Here is a 22279-nt window from a genome sequence, read left to right on the forward strand (position 1 = left end):
TGGCTGTCTCTCCTCTCTGCCCTCCAAATATACATTTAAAGACTTCCAAAAGGATTTCTCACAAACTTGAGTTTCTGATGTGGAAGAAAATGTTTCCAGATATTTAAAAAAAAAAGCACAACAAGCTCCAACATCATACAAAAGAGAAGGAAATACTTAGGTTTGAAATGTTGAAGGAATATTAAATAAGAGATAGTATTTTGGTTATGCCAGATATGAATGCCAGTACTATAGGAAAGAACCTCATAAAACATATCAAGTCCAGGCAAAAGTAAAACAAGCAAAAATAGAATATCATTTGAACTATAGCAGGCCCATAAATTCAGCTCCAAAATTACAAGCCAACACACATACCATATTGTACAACTGAGCCTGAAAAGGGGGAAATTAGCAATAAACCAAAAAGCTTTTAAAAGTAACATAGTGAAGTAGAAAAAAAAACAACAACCCATAAAGCTGCAAAAGTCAGAAGAAGTACTATCTGGGAAGAAACAGAAACAAAATATGTGATTTTCCTTTTTTAAAGATTCTGGATTGCAGAGTGCATATGAGATGGTGGATGAGTCAGTCTGGGTGGGTAGGTTCAGTGTGTTTGACAAATAAGTTTTGCTTCTCACCAGGACATTTGGATACTACATAAATAGAAAGCTTCTTTTCATCTTGAGAAGCATAAGGAAGTGCTTTCTCAGAGTGAATATTTTCCTCAAATCACTTGGAAAAGAGAAAGGACATTTATTTCCATGTTTCTCATATCTAGCAAACTTTATTGACCTCAGGTTGAACTTGAAAACATTGTTCTAGTACAGCCTCTCCATAAATTCCAAACTTGCCTTTCTTTACTGTCTGTCAATGGTCTTAGAAATATCATCTCTTGAAGGACCTCCCCACATTAAAGAATGCCTCTTGTTTTGTGGGGGGTGGGTTAGAATCCCCTCTGGTATACATGCCAGTGTGTGAAGTTGGGCATGTGCTACTACAGCGTGTCGCCAGCCTCCCCACAAACCTCTGGTGGGTTGCAGGGGGTTTGTGCTGGCTGATCAGGCCATGGCGCTGAATGCTGGGTAAGACCAATGGCTGGGTGCCTTGGCAGCTACTTGTTAAATCGAGATATCCTTCCTACTTGGTTGAGCCTACACCTCATACCTTTTGGGGTCTGGAGAGACCCCAAAAAACCCATTCAGCTGTGCAGCATTCACCATGCCAGGCTGTCATGTTTCTGAAACTCTGAGCTTCTCTTACCTCCATTTCTGCCTACCTGTGTAGAAAGCAGCAGCAGAAGCAGCTCCCAGCTGCCATGCTGCTAGCCTCTGGTTGCCAAGGCCCAAAGTCTCTAATGGCGGAGGTGGGTTATGGTTTCGGAAGGTGATACTGTGCTCTCCAGTTGCTACCTGTTTCTTACCCGCAGGGTTCAGGGCCCTTGGAAATTTAAAATTCAAATTGGCCATTCACATCTGGTGTTATTAGACTTGTTTATTTCCAAAGGGGAGGGAGGGAAGATAAATATATATATGCGCGAAAGAGCAAAAGGGATTGTCCGTAGGAAACAGATCAGGTGCTTGTGTTTTTCAATAACTTGTTCCTCCGCTGCTATTCTCTTGGAGTTTTCTCTCATTTAGTCTCTGACCCACAGTTGGATCTAGAATACAGATCACTATCCTTAGAAGGAAACTGAATAATTGAAGGTCATTCAATATAGCGCCATTCTTTTCTATAACCTCCAAGGGAAAGGCACTTAGAGCTAACAATGCCGTACGGTTCAATTCTGTAAAAGTAGAATTATCATTGTAATCCTAGAATGCCATGCTTTCTGCTCAGCATAGGCCCCGATGCTCATTCTTTAAGAGTCGTCCTTATGCTTATTTGCCAGGGTATGTAATAGGGTGAACACTCTAAGGCACTTTTCATTTCTTCCAAGAGCTGATATTTGAAAATCTCAAATATTTGTACTTAATCGGGAAAGATATGCATTTATTTTATTGCCAAATATCTATATGTATGTGTGTATGTGTATATAGATATTTGATGACCATATGTATATTTTCCCCTACAACCCATTCTGCTTTCCCAAAACTCAGGTTTTCTCTTGGTTTTGTTTTAGATCAAATCTTAAATATAAGCTACAGTAGCACTAATTCTTATGCATCTACTAAACATAGCAATTCCACGAGTATGACATTGAACATAGGAATTCCATGGATGTTATACGGCAGTCCTTTCTTGCCTGCCTGCAGAAATATTGGGAAAAGGTTGGCGTGCGTGTGCACACACACACACACACACACGTGTACACACACACACACACACACACACATTTCTCCTATTGGAAAATGTCTGCTTGGATGGAGTGCCAGGATTTCTATATTTCGGGGCAAGAGCATGGGCTGAATGAGGGGCAGCTGGGACTTAAGCTGCCTTAATGAATCTAGATACTCTGGGTTGGGCCATGTACAGAAGAAATCCTTGAGTTTATAGTAGTTCCTGTCTAGAGGGCTTCCTAATATTTTTCATGTCACTCATAAAAATATTTGTATTGCGAACTGGGGTAAATGTAAGAATATTTAGAATATAGCTGAGGAACCTCTATAAGAGAAGTGACTTCGGACTTCGGCCACCTCTGACCCTACCTGGCTGTCCCAGGACTGAGAGCGTCCTCATCTTGCAGGATACCAGCTGGAATCCTAGGCAAGTTGCAAAGAAGGCAAGATTTGTCTTGTCTCCCCATGTCCATCCATTTTATTTAATACCATAAGTGTTGAAGAAAACTCTTAAAAGATGCAGTCATTGGACATTTTAATGTCCTCCATGTAACAATCAGCTGTTCAGGTATGAAACACAAATCTGGCAGCTGCATATCTGGAATCATGCTTATTGACCTTAAAAACATATCAAAGAAAAAAATGGATTATTTTTCATCTTTACCTCTACTTCTTTATGTTCTGCCTCTCCTGCATAGCTTACCCATTCAGAAATCATGCCTCTATTGGCCCCAGTTAAAACTACTGTTCTCCGATAATTAAAGTAATTCAGGTTAAGATGAGAATAAAGTTTAACTCCATCCATTTAAAAGTCTGTGACCGTAAATCAATCTTTAATTACTGGAACACACAGTGTAGCAGCAGGCATCCTTAATTTCCTCACAAACTCTCTGGGCCTCTCTCCTTCTTTATTTTTAAAGGAGTAGAGCACAGGGAAGCAGTTTTTCTGCGCCAAAGAATTTCCCTCTCCACCCTGGAAGCCCGCCCTTCTTCCCAGGTTCAGGAAGAAAAGAGTCACCAATTTCAGACAGGTAACTGAATTGGCAAATCTTAAGCCAGAATTGGGTGAAAAGTGCATCTTTTATTCTTTCTCAAATTGTGTTGAGAGGTTTAATTTTGGGCTAAAATGTTCAGAATGTCTGAAAGCTCAGCTCCATGCTCAGAAATGCAGACAGTGGTCATAACATCAAGGAGACAAACCAGTGTGCCTGCTGCTTACAGCAGATGCGTGGTTTCTCACAGGCAGCGTGGCAGCACGGGGAGGGCAGCTACACAGGCTAATCAATAGAAAGAACAGGGCTTGGAATCTGAAAGGCTGGAGTTTAAATCCTGATTTGGTTGCTTCCAAGAAGGGTGATTTTGTGTTGATTATTGATGTTCTCTGAATTGTCTGTTTCCTCATCTGCAAAGTGGGCTATTAACCTTAGCCAAGACATGGAAATAACCTAAGCGTACACAGATGGATAAAGAAATTGTGGTACACACACACATACGCACACACACAATAGAATATTACTCTGCTGTAAAAAAGAATGAAATGTTGCCATTTGCAACAACATGGATGGACCTTGAGGGCGTTATGTGAAGTGAAATAAGCCAGCCAGAGAGAGGAAAATACTGTATAATTTCTCTTATATGTGGAATCTAAAAAAAACATAGATACAGAGAACAGACTGGTATAACTGCTAGAGGTAAGGGGTGGTGGGGGGAGAAATGGGTGGACTGTTTTCTTTTTTTCACATTTAAATAAATTGAACAAATCAAACCAAACAAAGAAAACCCTAGCTCAAAGAGGCTGATGTGCTAGTGAACTGAGATATGACGGCTGCCGAGCACCCAAAATCCTGTCTATAAGAACTACAGAAATTAAATGCATGACACCAGGCTGGTTTCTCTAAGACATTTCTTAGGTCTTCACCCTGCCATGTGGTTTTGGGTTTTGATTAGATTGGAATCCAGAGGTAACTGTCTTTCCACCCCAGTCTTGGGGGTAGAAAGAGGATAAAGTAGGACTCGCTTCTACATTTAGTCTGGCCCTAAATTGGTAATAAGAAGCCAGGCTTCCCTTGGAAGCCAGAAGCCCCACCTGAGCTGACCCCACCATCCGGGAGACCTGCTGTCTCAGAAGCAATGCTGGGGTCGGGATGTCTCTCATTCCCTCCTGTCGGAACCCACTCTCCATCCCTGTTGCACATTCAGATTTCATATGGAATGTTCAAAAACATGAATAACAAGGCTCTCACCCCAGAGATTCTGATTTAAATGGTCTGGGTTGAGACACAAGCACCTGTAATTTTTTTCTGAATGCCGCAAATGATCCTAATGTGCAGCCAGCACGGAGAACCACTGCTCTAGAAATTGTAGACTTAAGTGACCTGCAGGCATTGGAGGTCAAAGTTGGAGGTGTCTGATCATCAGATACTGGAACACCCTCTCACTCTCAGGCAAGGACAAGAAAGAAGGAAATGGGTAAAACTAGCTCTACCTGGAGCAAGTTCTGGGCTCTGATAAGTAGTCCTTTCTTGTCTACCACTGGGTTCCAATTTTCTGAGTAGCTGTTGAATAACGGATTTTTTACAACATAACTCCAGAAGCCTCATTTAAGCTGATACCATTACGGACTTTTAAATCTCCTGCCTACATTTAGTTCCTTTATTTCTGAATTAAGAAGTACTTAAAATGTAATGACTTACTTGAATTGCTTGTTCTGTAATGGTGGTTGCAGAGCTGTACTCTTAAAACCACCGCACATGGAGAATATTTTGATCAAGTCAGAAAGAGCAACGTGAAAGCATTCAAATTATGGGAACAGGACCAAGATGTCTTGATTTCCAGTCCTCTCTATCAATTAAAGCACATAATAAAACTCAGAGAGGGCTACTCCTCTCCTTGAAATAGTGAGACGTACATGTTTTTTCTCTTTCTTTTACGGACATGGATCTCTGACCAGCTGTAAGGACCACGTTTCTTTTCTGCCTCATCTGATGAAAACCCTTTCTCACACTTTCTTGATGGAATCTGATTTCTACTTTCATTCGTATCTATTCACGCCCTCAATAAGCTGAGGGTCCTTTTGCGAGATCCCATCATTCCCCCTCTGCTTCTAGTGAAAAAGCCTGGACTGAGTCAATAGTGATCTTAAGTGTCTCAGAAAACAGAAACCATATCTAATCTGTCATTTTTATATCATTAGGAGCTACCTTAAAAACTAAAGAAAAACTAAAATTGAATGCAGAAATTACTATTTCTGACTTAGGTAGCTGCACAAGGAGAAGATTCCCTTAATTACCTGATCCCAAATCAAAGGGTCTCACTGTCCTTGTACTATTCCTCTTGCCAACCCAAAAGACATTAATATCAATTGTTCAGGAGAAAATTTATAACCCACGGCATTCCGATGTAACCAGGATGGATTTAATTACCTTCCGTGAATTTGGGTCAGAGAACATAAGGATAGTCGTGAAAATAAGCTCCTACTAAATCAGAACTTGTCTCTCATCCTAATGACAGTGGGGCTAAAGAAAAGGAACGTTGCATGTCTCACTTGCAGACGGCGGCTGTCACAGGAACTGTGGGTGATATTCCCATAGAGGACAGCGCTTCAGAAAGTGAGCTCTCAGGTTCATTACTGGTTCACTCTGCATAGTGGATTCCTTCATTCCACAAATATATATGGAGTGCTAGGCGCTTATTAGACACAGCACAGTGAGTTTATTGGAGGTGTAATATCTCGTTAGGCAGGCGCAGTGACTCTGTTAAGTACATCAGCTGGACCTATTTGGGCTCAGTGTATCCTGAATTTAAAATGATCTCTGTGTCCAGGGTCCCAGGGCCGCCTTATAAATCATTTACAAGTTTTTTTGGAAAATCATCCACTTATTTCCACTTTTAACTGTATTTGTGTAAAGCTGGGCTCCACAAAATTAAAATTCTTTACATTTGCTTTCTATTTCTAGTTACTTCAATGACATATTCCTCGATTTCATGCTCTCTTCTTATATTTGCTAGGGGCTTATCATATGTTGTAGTATTATTTATCAATATAAAAATGATCTGTATATACATATCTGTGTTGTATGTCATAACTATATAAAGCATGTATGATTAAGTGAAAAAAAAACCAACGTGCACAATAATATGTATATTGTAATGCGGAGTATTAGGGGACTGGAGAAGGAAGTCAGTTTTTATTCCCACCTTTTGTACCATTTCCATTCTTTAACACAATTCACTTTAATAATCATAATAATAATAATAAAAATAACTGTTTGAAATGAATTAGAGAATCCAGACTGGTATTAGACAGGGCTCATTTAGCATATGAGAAGCCTGTTTTCGAAGTCCAGTGGTGTCAGCCCTGTGGGCTTAGGCTTCAGTTCTGCTGAACTTGATTGTGCTGTTGATAACTGGCAGTGTGTCATCAGGGTGGATTGCCAAAACACTTAGGGGAAGTCACTTGATCAACATGTCCTTGGCACAATGGCCATTCTGAAAATAGACATACTCAAGTGAAATTAGTTGTACTAAAATCTTATTCCAAACCTTCAGTTAACTTGGGGCATGTTGTATTTGAAAAACACGTTTTAAGACGTGAAATTGTTTGACAATAAAGTGAAAAGCCCGGTCTTACAGTATTTAGTTTTGAGAAATGTCTTCCTGTGAGCTGCAGTGCCCTCTGGGCTGGCTCTTTCATCGCCCTGGTCCATTTAGGGACTGCCAAGCATTCAGGGCACATGTCAAAGCAGGAGAGAGTTGGTGTCTGGGAGTGAGAGAAAAAGGACATGGACACAAATGTGCTAACACAAATATACGCATACACAAAACTAGGAAAAATCTTTTTGCAGCCAATGTGACCTAAATAGAGTTTCCCTTTTTATTACGAGATGAACTTTTATAATTCGTTCAACACACACAAAGATGAATGGACAAAGGCAATAAAAGAGCAATTCTCAAATGAGGAAATACGGCTCATTCATTCATTAATTTGCTACAGTTTTGTTTGAGTCTTAAGACAGGAGCCTCACATATTTGTCATGAGGTCCCTACGTGACAGAAATCAGAGGAGAGGACCTCACCTCCTACGTATTATTCGACATTCCTGGTCTGGTGACCACAGAGAGCATCACTTTAACTTAAGACAAATACTTGCCAGGAGCACTGTTGCTACCTCCGCACCGCAGAGGAGTATTGTGTACTGTGCTTACTTAGCTTGCACCTTTCAGACAGGTAGACTTGCTAGAACTGCCAACAACATGAAACACCAAGTCATACGTGGCACTGTTCTCTAGCCTCAGGGCATCGCTTCTAGCATGAACCATTTCCACTGTGCCTCATATTCCTGTTCACTCCTCCTCACCTTCTGCTGGCGAGTTACTACTTAGTGATTTAGGACACAAGAATTAAGGACATGATGTAGGACATAAGAGAAAGGTGGAAGCAATAGGGGCAAAGTGAGTAGATAAATTCACGAACTACTTCAGAGACTGTCTTGATAGAACTTGATTGTATGGGGGCTGTGAGTGAGCAAAAGGGAGGAGTGATGGATGATACCCTGGATTTTGATGTGAGCACCTGGGGTATCCTAGTGCCAGTAACCGAAATGGGAAAATTACAGGAGGAAGCATATGAGAAGGAGATGAATTCAGTTCTGAACATGTCGAGTTTGTTGAGTTTGGTCTGTGAGATACCAAAGAAGGGATGTCGCGAAGGATTTGCTTATATTCATCTGGAGTTAAGCGGGGAGATCTGGGCTGGAGATACATATTTAGTTGTCATCAACATAAAGATGGGACTCAAGCCATCCATGGGTGTGGATGAGAATTGCTTAAGACTTGTTTGTAGTGTGAGATGGTAAGTGAGCCCAGGCTAGAGTCCTGAGTAACCCCAATTATTTAGGGATGGGTCAAGGAGGAAGATCTAATAAAAAAAAGTGAGAGAGATAGAAGGAAAATTGGGAGTGTGCCTTTGTTCATGCTGATCCCTTTCCCTGGAGTGACCTCCCTCTTTTCTTTGCCTGGTAAAATACAGCTAATCCTTCAAGACATCTCAAATATCTCTTTGATGAAGCAAAAACTTTTTTGATTCACTCTCTACTTCCCCAAGTGCCATAAAAACTGCTCTGTTTTCTCTGCTTCTATAGCACTTTAAACAAAAGGAAAATTGTGAACATAACCATCGAAGACACCTCCTGCCCTCAGACACCATTTTCTGAGCTAATAGAGAATAAAAATATGGAAGGGGATTTTAATTTATCTTTGTTTCCTAGCACCCAGCAGCACACATAATACAATCAATAGATGTTAAATTAGTTTTATTTGCCTGGAATTGAAAAATTTGTTCTTCATTCTGATAAAGATTTCAGCCCAGTGGGACACATTATTCAGAAAAAAATATCTAAAAGTTGTTCAGAACTCTTGCTTTATAATGAAATCTACTTCTTGTATGACATTACAAGTTAATTAGTTTATTATTCATGCCACACCTACTTTCAAAAAAAGGATTTGAGATAGCTTGCAATGAGTCACATGAATAATTACATCTTTAAAAACAGCATGAAAGCATCATGAAGTGGAAAAGGGTGATAACAGTATCTGATAGACCAAGGAAAATTGCTGAAATTGAGATTAAGATATAGTTTTGCACTTCTGAGCAAACAAGGTGATACAGTCTCTCTTTCCGACCAGCCCTGGGAGTTTCGTGGGACTTCATGTAGGTGGAGGACAGCACCTAGGCACATTACTCAGGCCGGCTAAAATTCTGCTTCATTATAGCCTCAAACTATTTACTTGTATTGTCATATATAATATGATATATAATATGCTTATAAGTGGTCTGTGAATTAGAACAACAGAAAGCAACTCTCTCAGTAACAGAAAAAACTAAACAAACAGGCCTCTGTCCCACAGAATGAGGATTCTTTTTTAAAGTAAAAAGATTTTCAGCTATCTTATAATTGCAATTTTAGAATAGACTGCTTGAGGGCAAATGACAAAAACTACCATGAATTTAGTAACCCTTAAATGTTTTCTATTTACTAAAACATAACTCTATATGAATATTTTTTAAGATATTGCACAAATATTTTCATGAGGTTCAGTGTGGTATAGAGACATTGCTTGGTGAATACATGGATTTGAAATGTGTTTACAGTAACTCCAGGAGTCTTCTAATCCGAGATTGGGAACCACGATCTAGGTTAGTGGTTTTCCAAATTATTATTGTAATTAATTTGTTTGTTTAGCTGTAGTTGGCTGCACAGGTCTTTGTTTAAAACATGCATACTCTGGAAATCAACAAATCACAGCTCTGATTAAGACTGGAATTGGATTCTACCTGATTGGGTCCAGAAAGGAACTTATCAAAAAGTCTATTAGCCCACCAAAATTACCGTATTTCCCCATGTAAGACGCACATTAATTTTGGGGCCCGAAATTTGAAAAAAATGTATTACGTAAAGTTATTGAGCTCAAGTTTTATTCATCATAAAATTCATGCAACTCCTCATCACTGGCGGGAAATGCAAGTAAAAAAACTACAACATTGTATAAGACGCACCCAGTTTTTAGACCCTAAATTTTTCAAAAAAGGGTGTGTCTTATACATGGGGAAATACGGTATACAAAGAGAGAATATTAAATAACTCTAATTATCCTGAATGATGATGAGTAGCTTGACATTTAATGTTAGCTTTGGCATATTTGTTTAAATATCCATTACTTTAAAATAGGCACTGCCTTTCATTGCAAATGTCTTCTGAGAACTTTCCCAAAGCCCTTGAAGATTCCTTAGATTATATGTTAGTCAAACATATAGACTTTGAGGGGAAAACGATATTCTGTAATTACTTTGCAAAATCAGATGGAAAACAGCCTTTTCAAACATTTATGAAAAAAAGGGAAGTTTGAGGTAAATTCTTTCTACAATATTTTTTAAGTTCTGCCATTGTTACTACATCACAAAGCACATGCTGTAATATAATTCTGTGATAGACCTTCCCTCTTAATATTTCTAGAATTCAAAAGATATAATTTTGATTTATGATTTCTTTAGCTCACCTTCATTTCTTAATGTTGGTAGAATGTAGGAAGTTCAAGAATCTCTCTTGGTGTGTTTTAAACATGTACACACATACACCTTCAAATCACGCTAAAATCCCAAAGTGAAAGAATGAGATTCTTCTTTCTTCGTGAGCCAGGACTTCTGAATCAGCACTCAGTATCATTGTGGGACATCTCACATCTCATGGATGATTTGTTCTGAGATTTGACATAGATCTTGGACCCTGAGACTCTGCTACTAATGACTCAAGCTCCTTGAGGGTAGAGGCATTTCCTAATAAGTCTTGTGTTTCTGGCTGCATTTAGCATAGTCTGAGTTGGCAGAATTTAATTCAATTAAATATAGATACCTATCCAGGTATAAAAGAGGATGGTGCCTTCTTGCCATCCCCTCTACCCCTCGAACCCCATCCTCCCATCTCTCATCCTCAGCTCCAACTCGACACTCTATCATCATGAACTTCCTTTAGCTCCCAGCACGGCTCTCCCTGGAATTGCCTTTGGCCTTTTGCAAAGAGTTAGCCCTTCTACTGAAATATCCTTTCCCGCCTTTTGCCTGGCTACCTCATATTCATTTTTCAGGTTTATGCTTTTATGCCTCTTCTCTGGGAATACTTTATAACTCCCTAAAGATGACTAAGTATCCTTCAAAGTTTGAATCGCATAACACACTATGGCATCATAGCCCTGATCTAACTATTATAATTGAAATATCCCCACTAGATTGTAAACCTGAGGAGGGCAAGTAGGGTATGTTACTTTATCTACCTGCACGGCCTCAGGATCTTAGCACAATGACAGAGACTTAGTAGGTGCTCAGTACATAGTTGGATGAGTAAACAAATGAATGAATGAATAAGTGTAAGGACCAGGAATCCTTTCTCAAGAATACTTTCTCCCAGAAACTCCTCAACAATTACAACTTCATTGTTGACACTGTGGCATTGTTTTAGGTAAACTCTGTTACTGTGCAGCTAATAATAATGATGATGATGATGATGATAATAATAATAATAATAATAACTGCTGAAAATGCTCATGAAGCTGGAAGTGCCATCGGATTAAATTTTGCATTCATGTTCACATTATTATGTTCTGTGTAGACAAGGATGGAACTCAGGGCCCTTGCCTTCAGCTCAAGGATGCCAACTTGGCCTTCCTCTTCTAGTTCCTACATTGTCAACTGGTATGCCACTGGATGTTGTGACATGGTCTATATTTTTATTCATTTAACAAGTACTGATCAAAGGTCTCTTGGGGAAAAAAAAAGCCATGGACGTGGCAGCCATTCGAGAACCAGAATTCTACTGAAGCATGCCATCAGCTCAGTGATCATGAGCCAAAAATTGCCACGCAGAAAACGGGTAAAGTGAAAACCCATACAAATCATTCTGAGAGTGTTCTTTAAGTTATAAATGTGTACTGGCAAAATCCTTTCATCAAGTCTTTTTTTTTTCTCATTAAACTTTGTTTTGACGGGTCTCAAAATTCTGTGACAGATTTTTGGTTAAGTTGTATCCATTAAAAGTACTGATTTTAAAAACTAATAGCTTAAAAACTGCCACACACAAAAAACCCAAACGGTCCACAAAACACTCATTTCCTTCTGAAGGTTTTATGATGCATTGTAATCATTGACCATCTTCTATTATTGAACTTAAATGGCCAATTGAGACAAACAGTTCTGAGACCGTTCTTCCATCACTTATTAAGACTGGGGTGGCAGGTATTGGGGATAATATTTATTTAGCCTTCTGAGCTTTCTAGGCAGACTTGATAATATTGCCAGCTCCAGCTGCCTCCTTGTCTTTGCTTTGATAACACCCAAGCAACTGTCTGTCTCATGTCACAAACAGCAAAATGGCTCAGAGGAGGGGAGTGAAAGAAGCTCTCAATGGACATGAGCTTGCCAGGAACCATATCGATGGCAGCATCACCAGATTTCAAAAACTTCAGGCTATCTTCCATCTTATTCCCTGAACAATGATCAATCTTCTCCTTCAGCTCAGCAAATGTGTAAGCAACATGAGCTGTGTGACAATCCAGCACAGTGCGTATCCAGCACTGATTTGGCCTGGGGGCGTTCAGCATAATCACCTGAGCCATGAAGCCACCTGCTTCCATTGGTGGATCATTTTTGATGTCACCAGCCACACTGCCATGACGAACATCTTTGACAGACACATTCTTGACATTGAAGCCCACACTGGCCCCAGGAAGAGCTTCACTCAAAGCTTCATGGTGCATTTCAACAGTGTTACTTCAGCTGTAAACTGACTGGAGCCAAGGTGACCACCATGCCGGGTTTGAGAACACCAGTCTCCACTCGGCCCAAAGAGACAGTACCAATACCACCAATTTTGCAGACATCCTGGAGGGGAAGTTGCAAGGGTTTGTAAGTTGGATGAGTTAGTTGCAGGATGCAATCCAGAGCTTCACGCAGTGTGGTTCCACTGGCACTACCATCTTTATGGGTAACTTTCCACCCCTTGAACCAAGGCATGTTAGCACTTGGCTTCAGCATGTTGTCAACATTCCAACCAGAAATTGGCACAAATGTAGGTGCTGACTTCCTTAAAGATTTCCTCGTCTCTCTTCTGGCTGTCAGGCGGCTCTGTGGAATCCATTTTGTTAATACCAACGATGAGTTGTGTCACACCCAGTGTGTAAGCCAGAAGGGCCTGCTCACAGGTCTGCCCATTCTTGGAGACACCTGCTTCAAATTCACCAACACCAGTGGCAACAATCAGGACAGCACCGTCAGCCTGAGATCTGCCTGTAGTCATGCTTTTGATAAAGTCTCTATGTCCTGGGGCATCAATGATGGTTATATAATCACTTGCTGGTCTTGAATTTCCACAGGGAGATATCAATGGTGATCCCACGCTCACGTTCAGCTTTCAGTTTACCCAGGACCCAGGCGGACTTGAAGGAGCCCTTTCCCATCTCAGCAGCCTCCTCCTCACATTTTTCAATTGTTCTTTTGTCGGTTCCACCACATTTGTAGATCAGATGACCAGTGGTGGTAGACTTGCCCAAATCTACATGTCCAGAGATGACAATGTTGATATGAGTCTTTTCCTTTCCCTTTTTGGCTTAGATTTAGCAGCGGTTTCCATGACACCTGGGTTCTCGAGGCAAACCCATTGTGAAAAAGCTGATCAAGTCTTAAAATGTGCCTTTCCTCATAGTAGGGAATCATCGCCACCCTCTCTTAGAAAAAGATGAAGGCACACTTAGAGCCATCTGGAAGAAGACGCTGGTTGATTAGGGTTCAGTCTCTCTCCTTAGAGAACAGCTTACACAAAATTACACTGAATAGAGTTTCAGAATCAAGCTGCTTTTCCCTTTTCCTTTTACAATATGTGCTTTACAGAATGCATAGTGATCTCTCTTATGATATTTTTCTCTTTTATTTCCTGGTCTCTTTCTGACAGAAATTCTTTTCTTTGCAGAGAAATAAGGCTTTTCTTTCATTGCCTCTATTCCCTTGATGACATGAAGTATTCAATCACAACCAATTTACAGATAATGTTGTGCTAGTTTTTTGTGTGTGTTTGTCAGTTTCGTCACCTGGGCCAGATTGTCAAACGCATGCCCTAGATACTGTCGATACCTTAGTCAACAAGTTTCATCGTGCTTCTAAATGGAAATGTTCTGGAAATTTTCCTCTTGGCTCTTTTTTTTCTTGCCTGTATCTTTTTGGAAAATGCTGAATTGGATGTCCTATGCCTGGCCAGAGCCTCATGTTTTGTAGTCCTCCCAGTGACAGTTAACCCTGTTGTTAGCTATTTGTCCAATCAGCTTGTGAACACGGTGTCAAGTTAATTCCCTAAGTCACTGTAAGTCATCAGCTGGGAAATGCAGAAGAGACCAAAGCAAAGCTTCCACCAGCAGGTCAGAAAAGTGTCTTATTAGTGTCAGTCTGCTGAGCTGAAGTTCGTTGGGTGTTTCTGCTTTCCCCTTCAAAGGAAATTTAAAAAATTCAAATAATAGGAAATGCTGCTAAGAGTCTAGCAATCCAATTTTTCAGCATCATTTGAGTAAGGTAGCTTAATGAATTTTACTTAAAAGTGCAGGTTGGGAACAATTTTTATTTTCGTGTGGGGAGGGACAGGCAGAAGGGAAGAGTTTAGTGCTAGCTCTGTTGATCTGGTCCATATTAGTGACCTAAATTACCTTGCTAAAAATAAAGTGGAAGATAAGAAACAAAGAGTTTCGGGCTGCAGGTTTCTAATCTCCAGATCTCTATCCATATTTTTATGCAGCCAGGCTCTCGTTTTCTCTTTGTCTTAGTCAATAGCAGGAACTGTGTGAGTGTGCTTGTTGGTTCTCTCTCAGCAAGCTGACAACCATAACAGAAAAGCTGGCCTGTCCCTAAATTGTGTCATGAAGATGTCACCTAGTTCTCTCATCAGCTAATGCTCAGTAGGTGGGAAATAGCTATGGTTGGGACAAGAGTTAGAGGCAACAGTACTGGGATCTACGGTCTCCATGCAGGGCTGACTTCATGGGCTCGTGACCACAGGTAGCCACTTAAAATGATCCTGTGCTTGGTTTCATGCTCTGCAGTGGCCTTCTTGAAATTCTTAATAATTTTTAAAGACAGGGCCTTGCATTTTCCTTTTGTGCTGGGCCCAGATATTTATGTAGCTGGTCCTCTCTTCAGCACGTGTAGTTGAGCCAAAAAAGCAGTGCAGAAAATTGTGTCTAGCATACGTTTATAAACAACAACAACAACAAAACCAACCACAAAACAGCTCTATGTACCTATGCTTTAAATCACTCCCACTTGCCTCCATCCCCCACACACTTAAGTATCTATTGAGAGACAATCTGAGTTGCAGTTTAAAGACTCTGTAGCTAGATTGCCCGAATTTGAAACTTCCCATGGCAAAGTTATTACACATTTGGGCGCCTCAGCGTCCTCATCCATAACATGGATAAAAATAGTGCCTATCTCATAGAATTGATGTAAGAATTAAATGAATTAATAATTGCAAAGTCCATAGAGCACAGCCTGGCCCTTAGCAATGGGAGGTTATCTATTAGGTTATTATTAATTTAGATTATGTTACTATTATTTAATTAGATTATCTCTGGACGACTATATAATAAACTAGTAAAAGTGGTTCCCTTTAGACAAAGGGACTAGGGCACAGGAATAGGAGAAGAAGTGGATTTTGTGAGGGTCAAACTTATATATTTTTTCTATAAGAAAAGCAATACAAATTATAAATAAAAACAAGGCAAATATTGATTTTTAATGCTGAGAAATATTAAAAAGTTCAGAAAAATAAAATATTTTGACTGACTAACACAACTCTAAAACACTTTCCCCCTACATTTTTGTTGTATAATCTTTGCCTTGCTATGTGACAGATATATAATATTGTTTTCTCTGAGAAAATAAAGATATTTCTATTTCTTGTGAGAATAAAAAGATAATTCAGATTTTTCTGTAGGTATATTTTTAATAAATGTTATTGAGGTATAATTAACATACCATAAAATTTATCATTGTGAATGCACATGGTTTGGTGATTTTTAGTAAATCTACATAGTTGTACAACATATTTTAAAACATTTTCATCAACCCAGAAAGTTCTTTCATGCCCACTTATACTAGTTTTGTTTAATCTTTAGTGTTTTATTCTTTTTGATACTATTATGAATGGAACTTTAAAAAAATTCATTTTCTAATTATTTGCTGCTAGTATTTCATACAATTTACTTTTTAAATTGACTTTGCATCCTGCATCCTTGCCAAACTTGCTTATAAGTTATAGTAGTTTTTGCTTGTTTGTTTTTTTAGCTGAGCCATCCTGCCACCTGTTGGCAGCTCAGGGCCAGGAATCGAACTGGCAACCCTGTTGCTCAGAGTTGCTCAGAGCTCACACTCTTGAGTGAGGTCTTAACCAACTGAGCCACTCGGCCGGCCCTAAGTTATAGTAGTTTTTAACATATATATTTCTGGGCTGGCCGAGTGGCTCAGTTGGTTAAAAACTGGCTTAAGAGCATGAGGTCTGAGCAACAGGGCTGCCGGTTTGATTCCCACATGGGCCAGTGACGTTGCGCCTGAGCTGAGCTGTCGCTGAGCGGCCAACAGGTGGCAGGATGGCTCAGCTTTTGTAACAACAAGATTACCTGTTCAATGGTGGTCTATGCCCTCCCGCAACTAAAGCTGAACTTGGAAACTTGAGCTGAGCTGCCACCCAGATGGTTCAGTGGATAGGGCATGTGCTCTTAACAACAAGGCTGCTGGTTCGACTCCTGCATGGGATGGTGGCTACGCCCACCTGCAACTAAGATTGAACACAGCACTTTAAGCTTAGAGGCCATGAGCTGCCGATGGGAAGCCAGATGGCAACTGGTGCCCTCCACAACCAAGACTGAAGAACAACAAATTGTCTGGTCCCCTTACCCAATTCTGCAACACTCTTCCTCTCCCTCAATTCTCCAATAAAATCTTGAAAAAAAAAACCATATATATATATATAATTTCTTATGACTTTGTATATATAGGATCATGTTATCTGCCAATAAAGTTTTACTTTTTCTTTCCAGTTTGCAGCCTTAAATTTTTATTCCTGCATTACTGCACTGGCTAGAAACTTCAGTACAATGTTGACTACAAGTTGTGAGAGTAGACATCCTTGTTCCTTTTCTTGGAGGAAAGCACTCAATCTTTTACCACTATGTATGATGTTAGTGATAAGTTTTCTCGTTTTTAATGCCATTAACAGTGTGTGAAAATTCACCTCTATTCCTCATTTGTTGAGAGCTTTTATCGTGAATGGGTGTTGGAGCTTGTCAAATGTTTTTGTTGCTATTGAGATGATCATGTCTGTCTGTCTTTTAATCTATTAATATGTATTATATTAATCAAGTTTCAGATGTTAAACCAAGCTTGCATTCCTTGTTAAAATCCTCTTTCAATGTTGCTGAATTTGATTGGCTAATATTTTGTTGAAGACTTTTGCATCTACGTTCATGAGGAACATTGCCTTATGGTTTTCATTTCATGTAATGTTTTTGTCTGGCTTTGACATCAGGGTAATACTGACCTCATAGAATGAGTTAGTAAGTGTTCCCTCCTCTATTTTCTTAATGAATTTTAGTAAGGCTGCTATTATTTCTATTTATTTACTTGTTTATGTATTTGTTTGTTTTAGGTATACAAACCAATATAAGGATTAGACATTTATAATCCTCATAAAGTGATAAATCCAAGTCTACTACCCCTCTGACATGGTACATAGCTATTACAATACCATTGACTATACGCCCTATGCTGTACTTTACATCCTGTGACTCTTTCTCTCTCTCTCTCTCTCTCTCTCTCTCTATATATATATATATATATATATATATATATATATATATATATATATAGTGATATTTGACATTCAATATTGTTTTGTATTAGTTTTAGGGGTACAGTGCAGTGGCTAGGCATTTATATAATCTATGAAGTGACTCCCCTTGATAAGTCCAGTACTCATCTGACACCCTACACAGTCTTTACAACATTATTGATTATATTCCCCATACTGTATTTCACATCCCTGTGACAATTTTGTGACTACCAATTTGTACTTCATAATTTCTTCACCTTTCTTACCCATCCCCCACCCCCTTCCCATCTAGCAACCATCAGTTTGTTCTTTGTATCTATAAGTCTATTTCTGTTTCGTTTGTTCATTTATTCTGTTTTTTAGATTCCACATATAAGTAAGATCATATGGTATTTGTCTTTCTCAGTATGACTTATTTTACTTAGCATAATATCCTCTAGGTCCATCCATATTGTTGCAAATTGTAAGATTTTTTTTTCTGAGTAATACTTTATTGTATAAATGTACCACAATTTCTTTATCCAAGTGTCTATTGATGGAAATTTTGGTTGTTTCCATATCTTGGCTATTGTGAATAAGTGCTGCAGTAAGCATAGGGGTGCATATATTTTTTCAAATTAGTGTTTTGGATTTCTTTGGATAAATACCCAGGAGTGGAATTGCTGGGTCATAAGGTAGTTTTATTTTTAATTTTTTGAGGACCCTCCATACTGTTTTCCACAGTGGCTGCACCAATTTGCAATCCCACCAACAGTGCACAAGGATTCCCTTTTCTCCACATCTTTGCCAGCACTTATTGTTTGTTGATTTATTGATGATAGCCATTCTGACTGGAGTGAGGTGGTATCTCGTTATGGTTAATTTGCATTTCTCTGATGGTTAGTGACAGTGAGCATCTTTTCATATGTCTATTGGCCACACACCACTAACAAACTATCAGAAAGAGAAATTAAGAAAACAATCCCATTTACAATTGCATCAATAAAATAAAATACTTAGGAATAAATTTAACCAAGGAAGGAAAAGACCTGTACTCATAAAATTATAAGACATCGAAGAGAGAAATTGAAGATACAAATAAATAAAAACATATACCATGCTCATGGATAGGGAGAGTTAATCCAGTTAAAATGTCCATACTACCTAAGGCAATATATTGATTCAATGCAATTCCTATCAAATTTCCAATGACATTTTTCACAGAACTAGGACATATAATCCTAGATTGTATATGGAACCATAAAAGACCCCGAATAGCTACGGCAATTGCAAGAAAGAACAAAGCTGGAGGTATCACACTACCCGATATCAAATCATACTACAAGGCTACAGTAATCAAAAAAGCATGGCATTGGCATAAAAACCAACACATAGATCAATGGAACAGAATAGAGAGCCCATAAATAAACCCATGCCTATATGGTCCTATGACAAAGAAAGAATAGAGTGGTATAAAGACAGTCTATTCAATAAATGGTGATGGAAAAACTGGACAAATACATGCAAAAAATGAAACTGAACCACCTTTTTACGCCACATACATGAATAAACACAAAATGGATTGAAGATTTAAATATAAAATCGAAACCATAAAGCGTCTAGAAGAAAATTATAAAGTAAACTCTCAGACATTACCCTTAGTAATATTTTTACTGCTATATCTCCTCAGGCAAGGGAATCAAAAGAAAAAATAAACAAATGGGATTGTATCAAACTAAAAAGTTTTTTCACAGCAAAGGAAGCCATCAACAAAACAAAAAGACATGCTACTAAATAGAAGATATTTGCCAATGATACACTGATAAGGGGTTAATAACCAAAATTTACAAAAAATTCATACAACTCAACACCAAAAAACAAACAATCCAATTAAAAAAATGGGCAGAGGACCTCAATAGATATTTCTCCAAAGAGGATACTTTAATATTTGAGAAAACTCACCAGTGAAGCCACTGGACTTGGACTTTTCTTTGAGGAGAGATGATTAGTTACCAATTCAATTTCCTAATTTGTTGTAGCTCGAGTCAGGTATTCTGTTCTTGAGAGGGTGTATAAAACATGCGAGTCACACACTGCCTGTACTCATTAGTTTCAGAACTGCTGCATATTTGTGATTTACAAATTGAGGAATTCTGATCAATTCTGTTTTGTGCAGTTCCCATCAAAAAAGTGGGAAAAAAACCTGTGAAACATTTTTAATTGCATACACTATATGACTGAGTATATTCCTGACAAGAGACAACCTCTGTTGTGCCTAGACATCGGTGAAAACAGAAACTTCTATTTATAATTTTACTTGTTTGCTGTCTGTAAGAATTTGCCACAGACTAGCTCCTGGTTCCATATAATTCATAATTAGTTTCACTTCCACTAAGCATACACCTCTAGGGCTGGGCGCTAGGTATTCTGTCACACCTTCATATAGTATGAGCTCTGATCGGGACACCTTTGGGTCATGACACCACATGTGCTGGAAAAATGGTCAGCAGGATTATTTGTAGAAGTCAATTCTACTTTGAGACTGCTAGCAATGATGTAACTATACACAGAAGTGATTGCAAGGCACATAACAAAATACCCCACTAAATCCAAGATGAAAGCATTCCCTACTCAAGTTCGCCTTAGCTGGGGACCCTAAAATGCCTATGGCCACTCCAACCCCAATAAGACGAGAGAAAATATGACAAAGTAGGACTGGAAAGCAAGTTTTCTACACCAATTTGTGATTAAACTATCTAACTTTTGCAAATATTATAAAAATGTTGGCTGTGTAAACATATCCTGGGTCCCTCTAGGAGCCTTGAAAGGGGTCCATGCAAATGAGGGGGGCTCTGAAGCTTACTTTATGAGGTTCATGATAAGTGATAAATCAACCTCTGGGTGAAAGAAAGACTAATTTCCAAAAGTACTGGGTTCCAAAACTTCCTCTCAGCATCTTACATGGTGTGTAACTGATCTATTGAATAAATCTCTTGGGCTTTAACTTTCTCATGTGAAATAAAATTAGCAACAGTGGTTGTTGACAGTTATTAACCACTTCCTGCATGCTATGCACTTTCAGTGCATTATCTCAGTTCTCACAACCTTTTGAAATAGGCTTTATCAAAAGTCCCCATTTTACAATTAAGGAAACTGGGTAACTTTCCTGAAACGTACTAATGATTACCTCATATCATTGTCCTGTGCTGTTAATGTGAAAGTAAATAATAAATGTTCTGCACACTCTGAAACATTACACCCGTCCCCATCAGAGAGAGCCCTTACAACTGTGAGAAATTCATCAGCTCACCTGCAAGTCAGGGACCATTAAATGGCCAATCAGACTGAGCAAAGTCAGGTCCTGGAGCATCTCCAGCCCCCCATCACCGCTCATCAAGGTACAAAAGCAGTGGGCAGGATAATGGATGGCTGCACACCGTATAGTGCAATGATTTTCAAACTTGACTCAACATAAGAATCATGAAAAGGAAGCTGTGTTTGTTGAAATGAAACCTTTCTGGAACTTATCTCCAGATACTCTGATTCAGTTGGTTCAGGACTGGGCTCCAGGATCTGCATTTTTATTACGTATTCTGGGTGATTTTTGATATTGGGGTTCTTGGGTGGTTACAGATTAAGCTCAGAGGAACTGGCTCTTAGGGGAGGAAGCTACTAGCCTACCTGGTGTTTTGTTTTTGTTTTTTGGTTTTTTTTCTTTGTTTTTATATCCCAACCTCAAAAACAGGGAATGAAAAAAAAATGTTTATCCTACTTACTTGCTGATGCACCTAGGACTTTAATCCCTCTGGAAAGGTGATCTTGCATTGTTATACATTGTCTGTATTTGACTGTGAATGAGGTTCATGTGTTTTCTTGTCAGGGCAGGTTTTGATAGGCAGAGAGTATGAGAACACTAGGCCTCTGCAATTGATGAGATTTTTCCAAGGAAAGAAAGGACATACAACTGGGAAGGAAAAACTTGCCAACTTCTTTATCTTACCTACAGAATAATGCCAGGCAGGGCCAGAAAGTAACTTGCTACTTTAGGGGGGCAACTATGGGCAGACCTTGGCAATAATTCGGCCAGCTTGAAATCCAGCTAAAAGAATAGGAAGGTCTGAAGTTTGGGACCAATTATCAAAGTTGGAACCTAACAAAACACCATCAGATGGGGCCTATATGTCAGATTTCATGTTAGAGATATTCATATTTTGTCAAATTTGATCACAGATACTACCGTGACCAGATATCACTGAAGTACCTTGTCATTTGAGATGTAAATAAAATTCAACTGGACCACATTCCAGGTGAATTTAGTGAACTGGAAACCTCCAAGTTCTCTCTCTAGAGAAGGGGTCAGCACATTTTTTTCTGTAAAGGGCCAGATAGTAAATGTTTTTCAGCTTTGTAGGCCATACAGTCTCTGTCACAATTACTCAACTCTGTCACTGAAGCAGCCACAGACAATATGTAAACAAAGAGTGTGGCTGTGTTTTAATAAAACTTTATTTATAGAAACAGGTGGCATCCAGATTTGCCTCAAGAGTGTAGTTTGCAGACACCTGTTCCAGAAGGTGAAGATGGCTTCTGCTTACCTGTGTACCTCTAGTTTGAGTTTCTGCTTCTACTG

The 22279-nt window shown here is 39.1% G+C and overlaps 1 pseudogene; it reads right to left on the minus strand.

Annotated features, from left to right (window-relative positions):
• Positions 1-12054: 12054 nt before the first annotated feature.
• The window catches only part of LOC109387910 (elongation factor 1-alpha 1 pseudogene), a 104666-nt pseudogene continuing 94441 nt past the window's right edge, over positions 12055-22279 (minus strand).

This window comes from Hipposideros armiger, unplaced genomic scaffold (assembly GCF_001890085.2).
Source record: "Hipposideros armiger isolate ML-2016 unplaced genomic scaffold, ASM189008v1 scaffold_174, whole genome shotgun sequence".
NCBI classification, from domain to species: domain Eukaryota; kingdom Metazoa; phylum Chordata; class Mammalia; order Chiroptera; family Hipposideridae; genus Hipposideros; species Hipposideros armiger.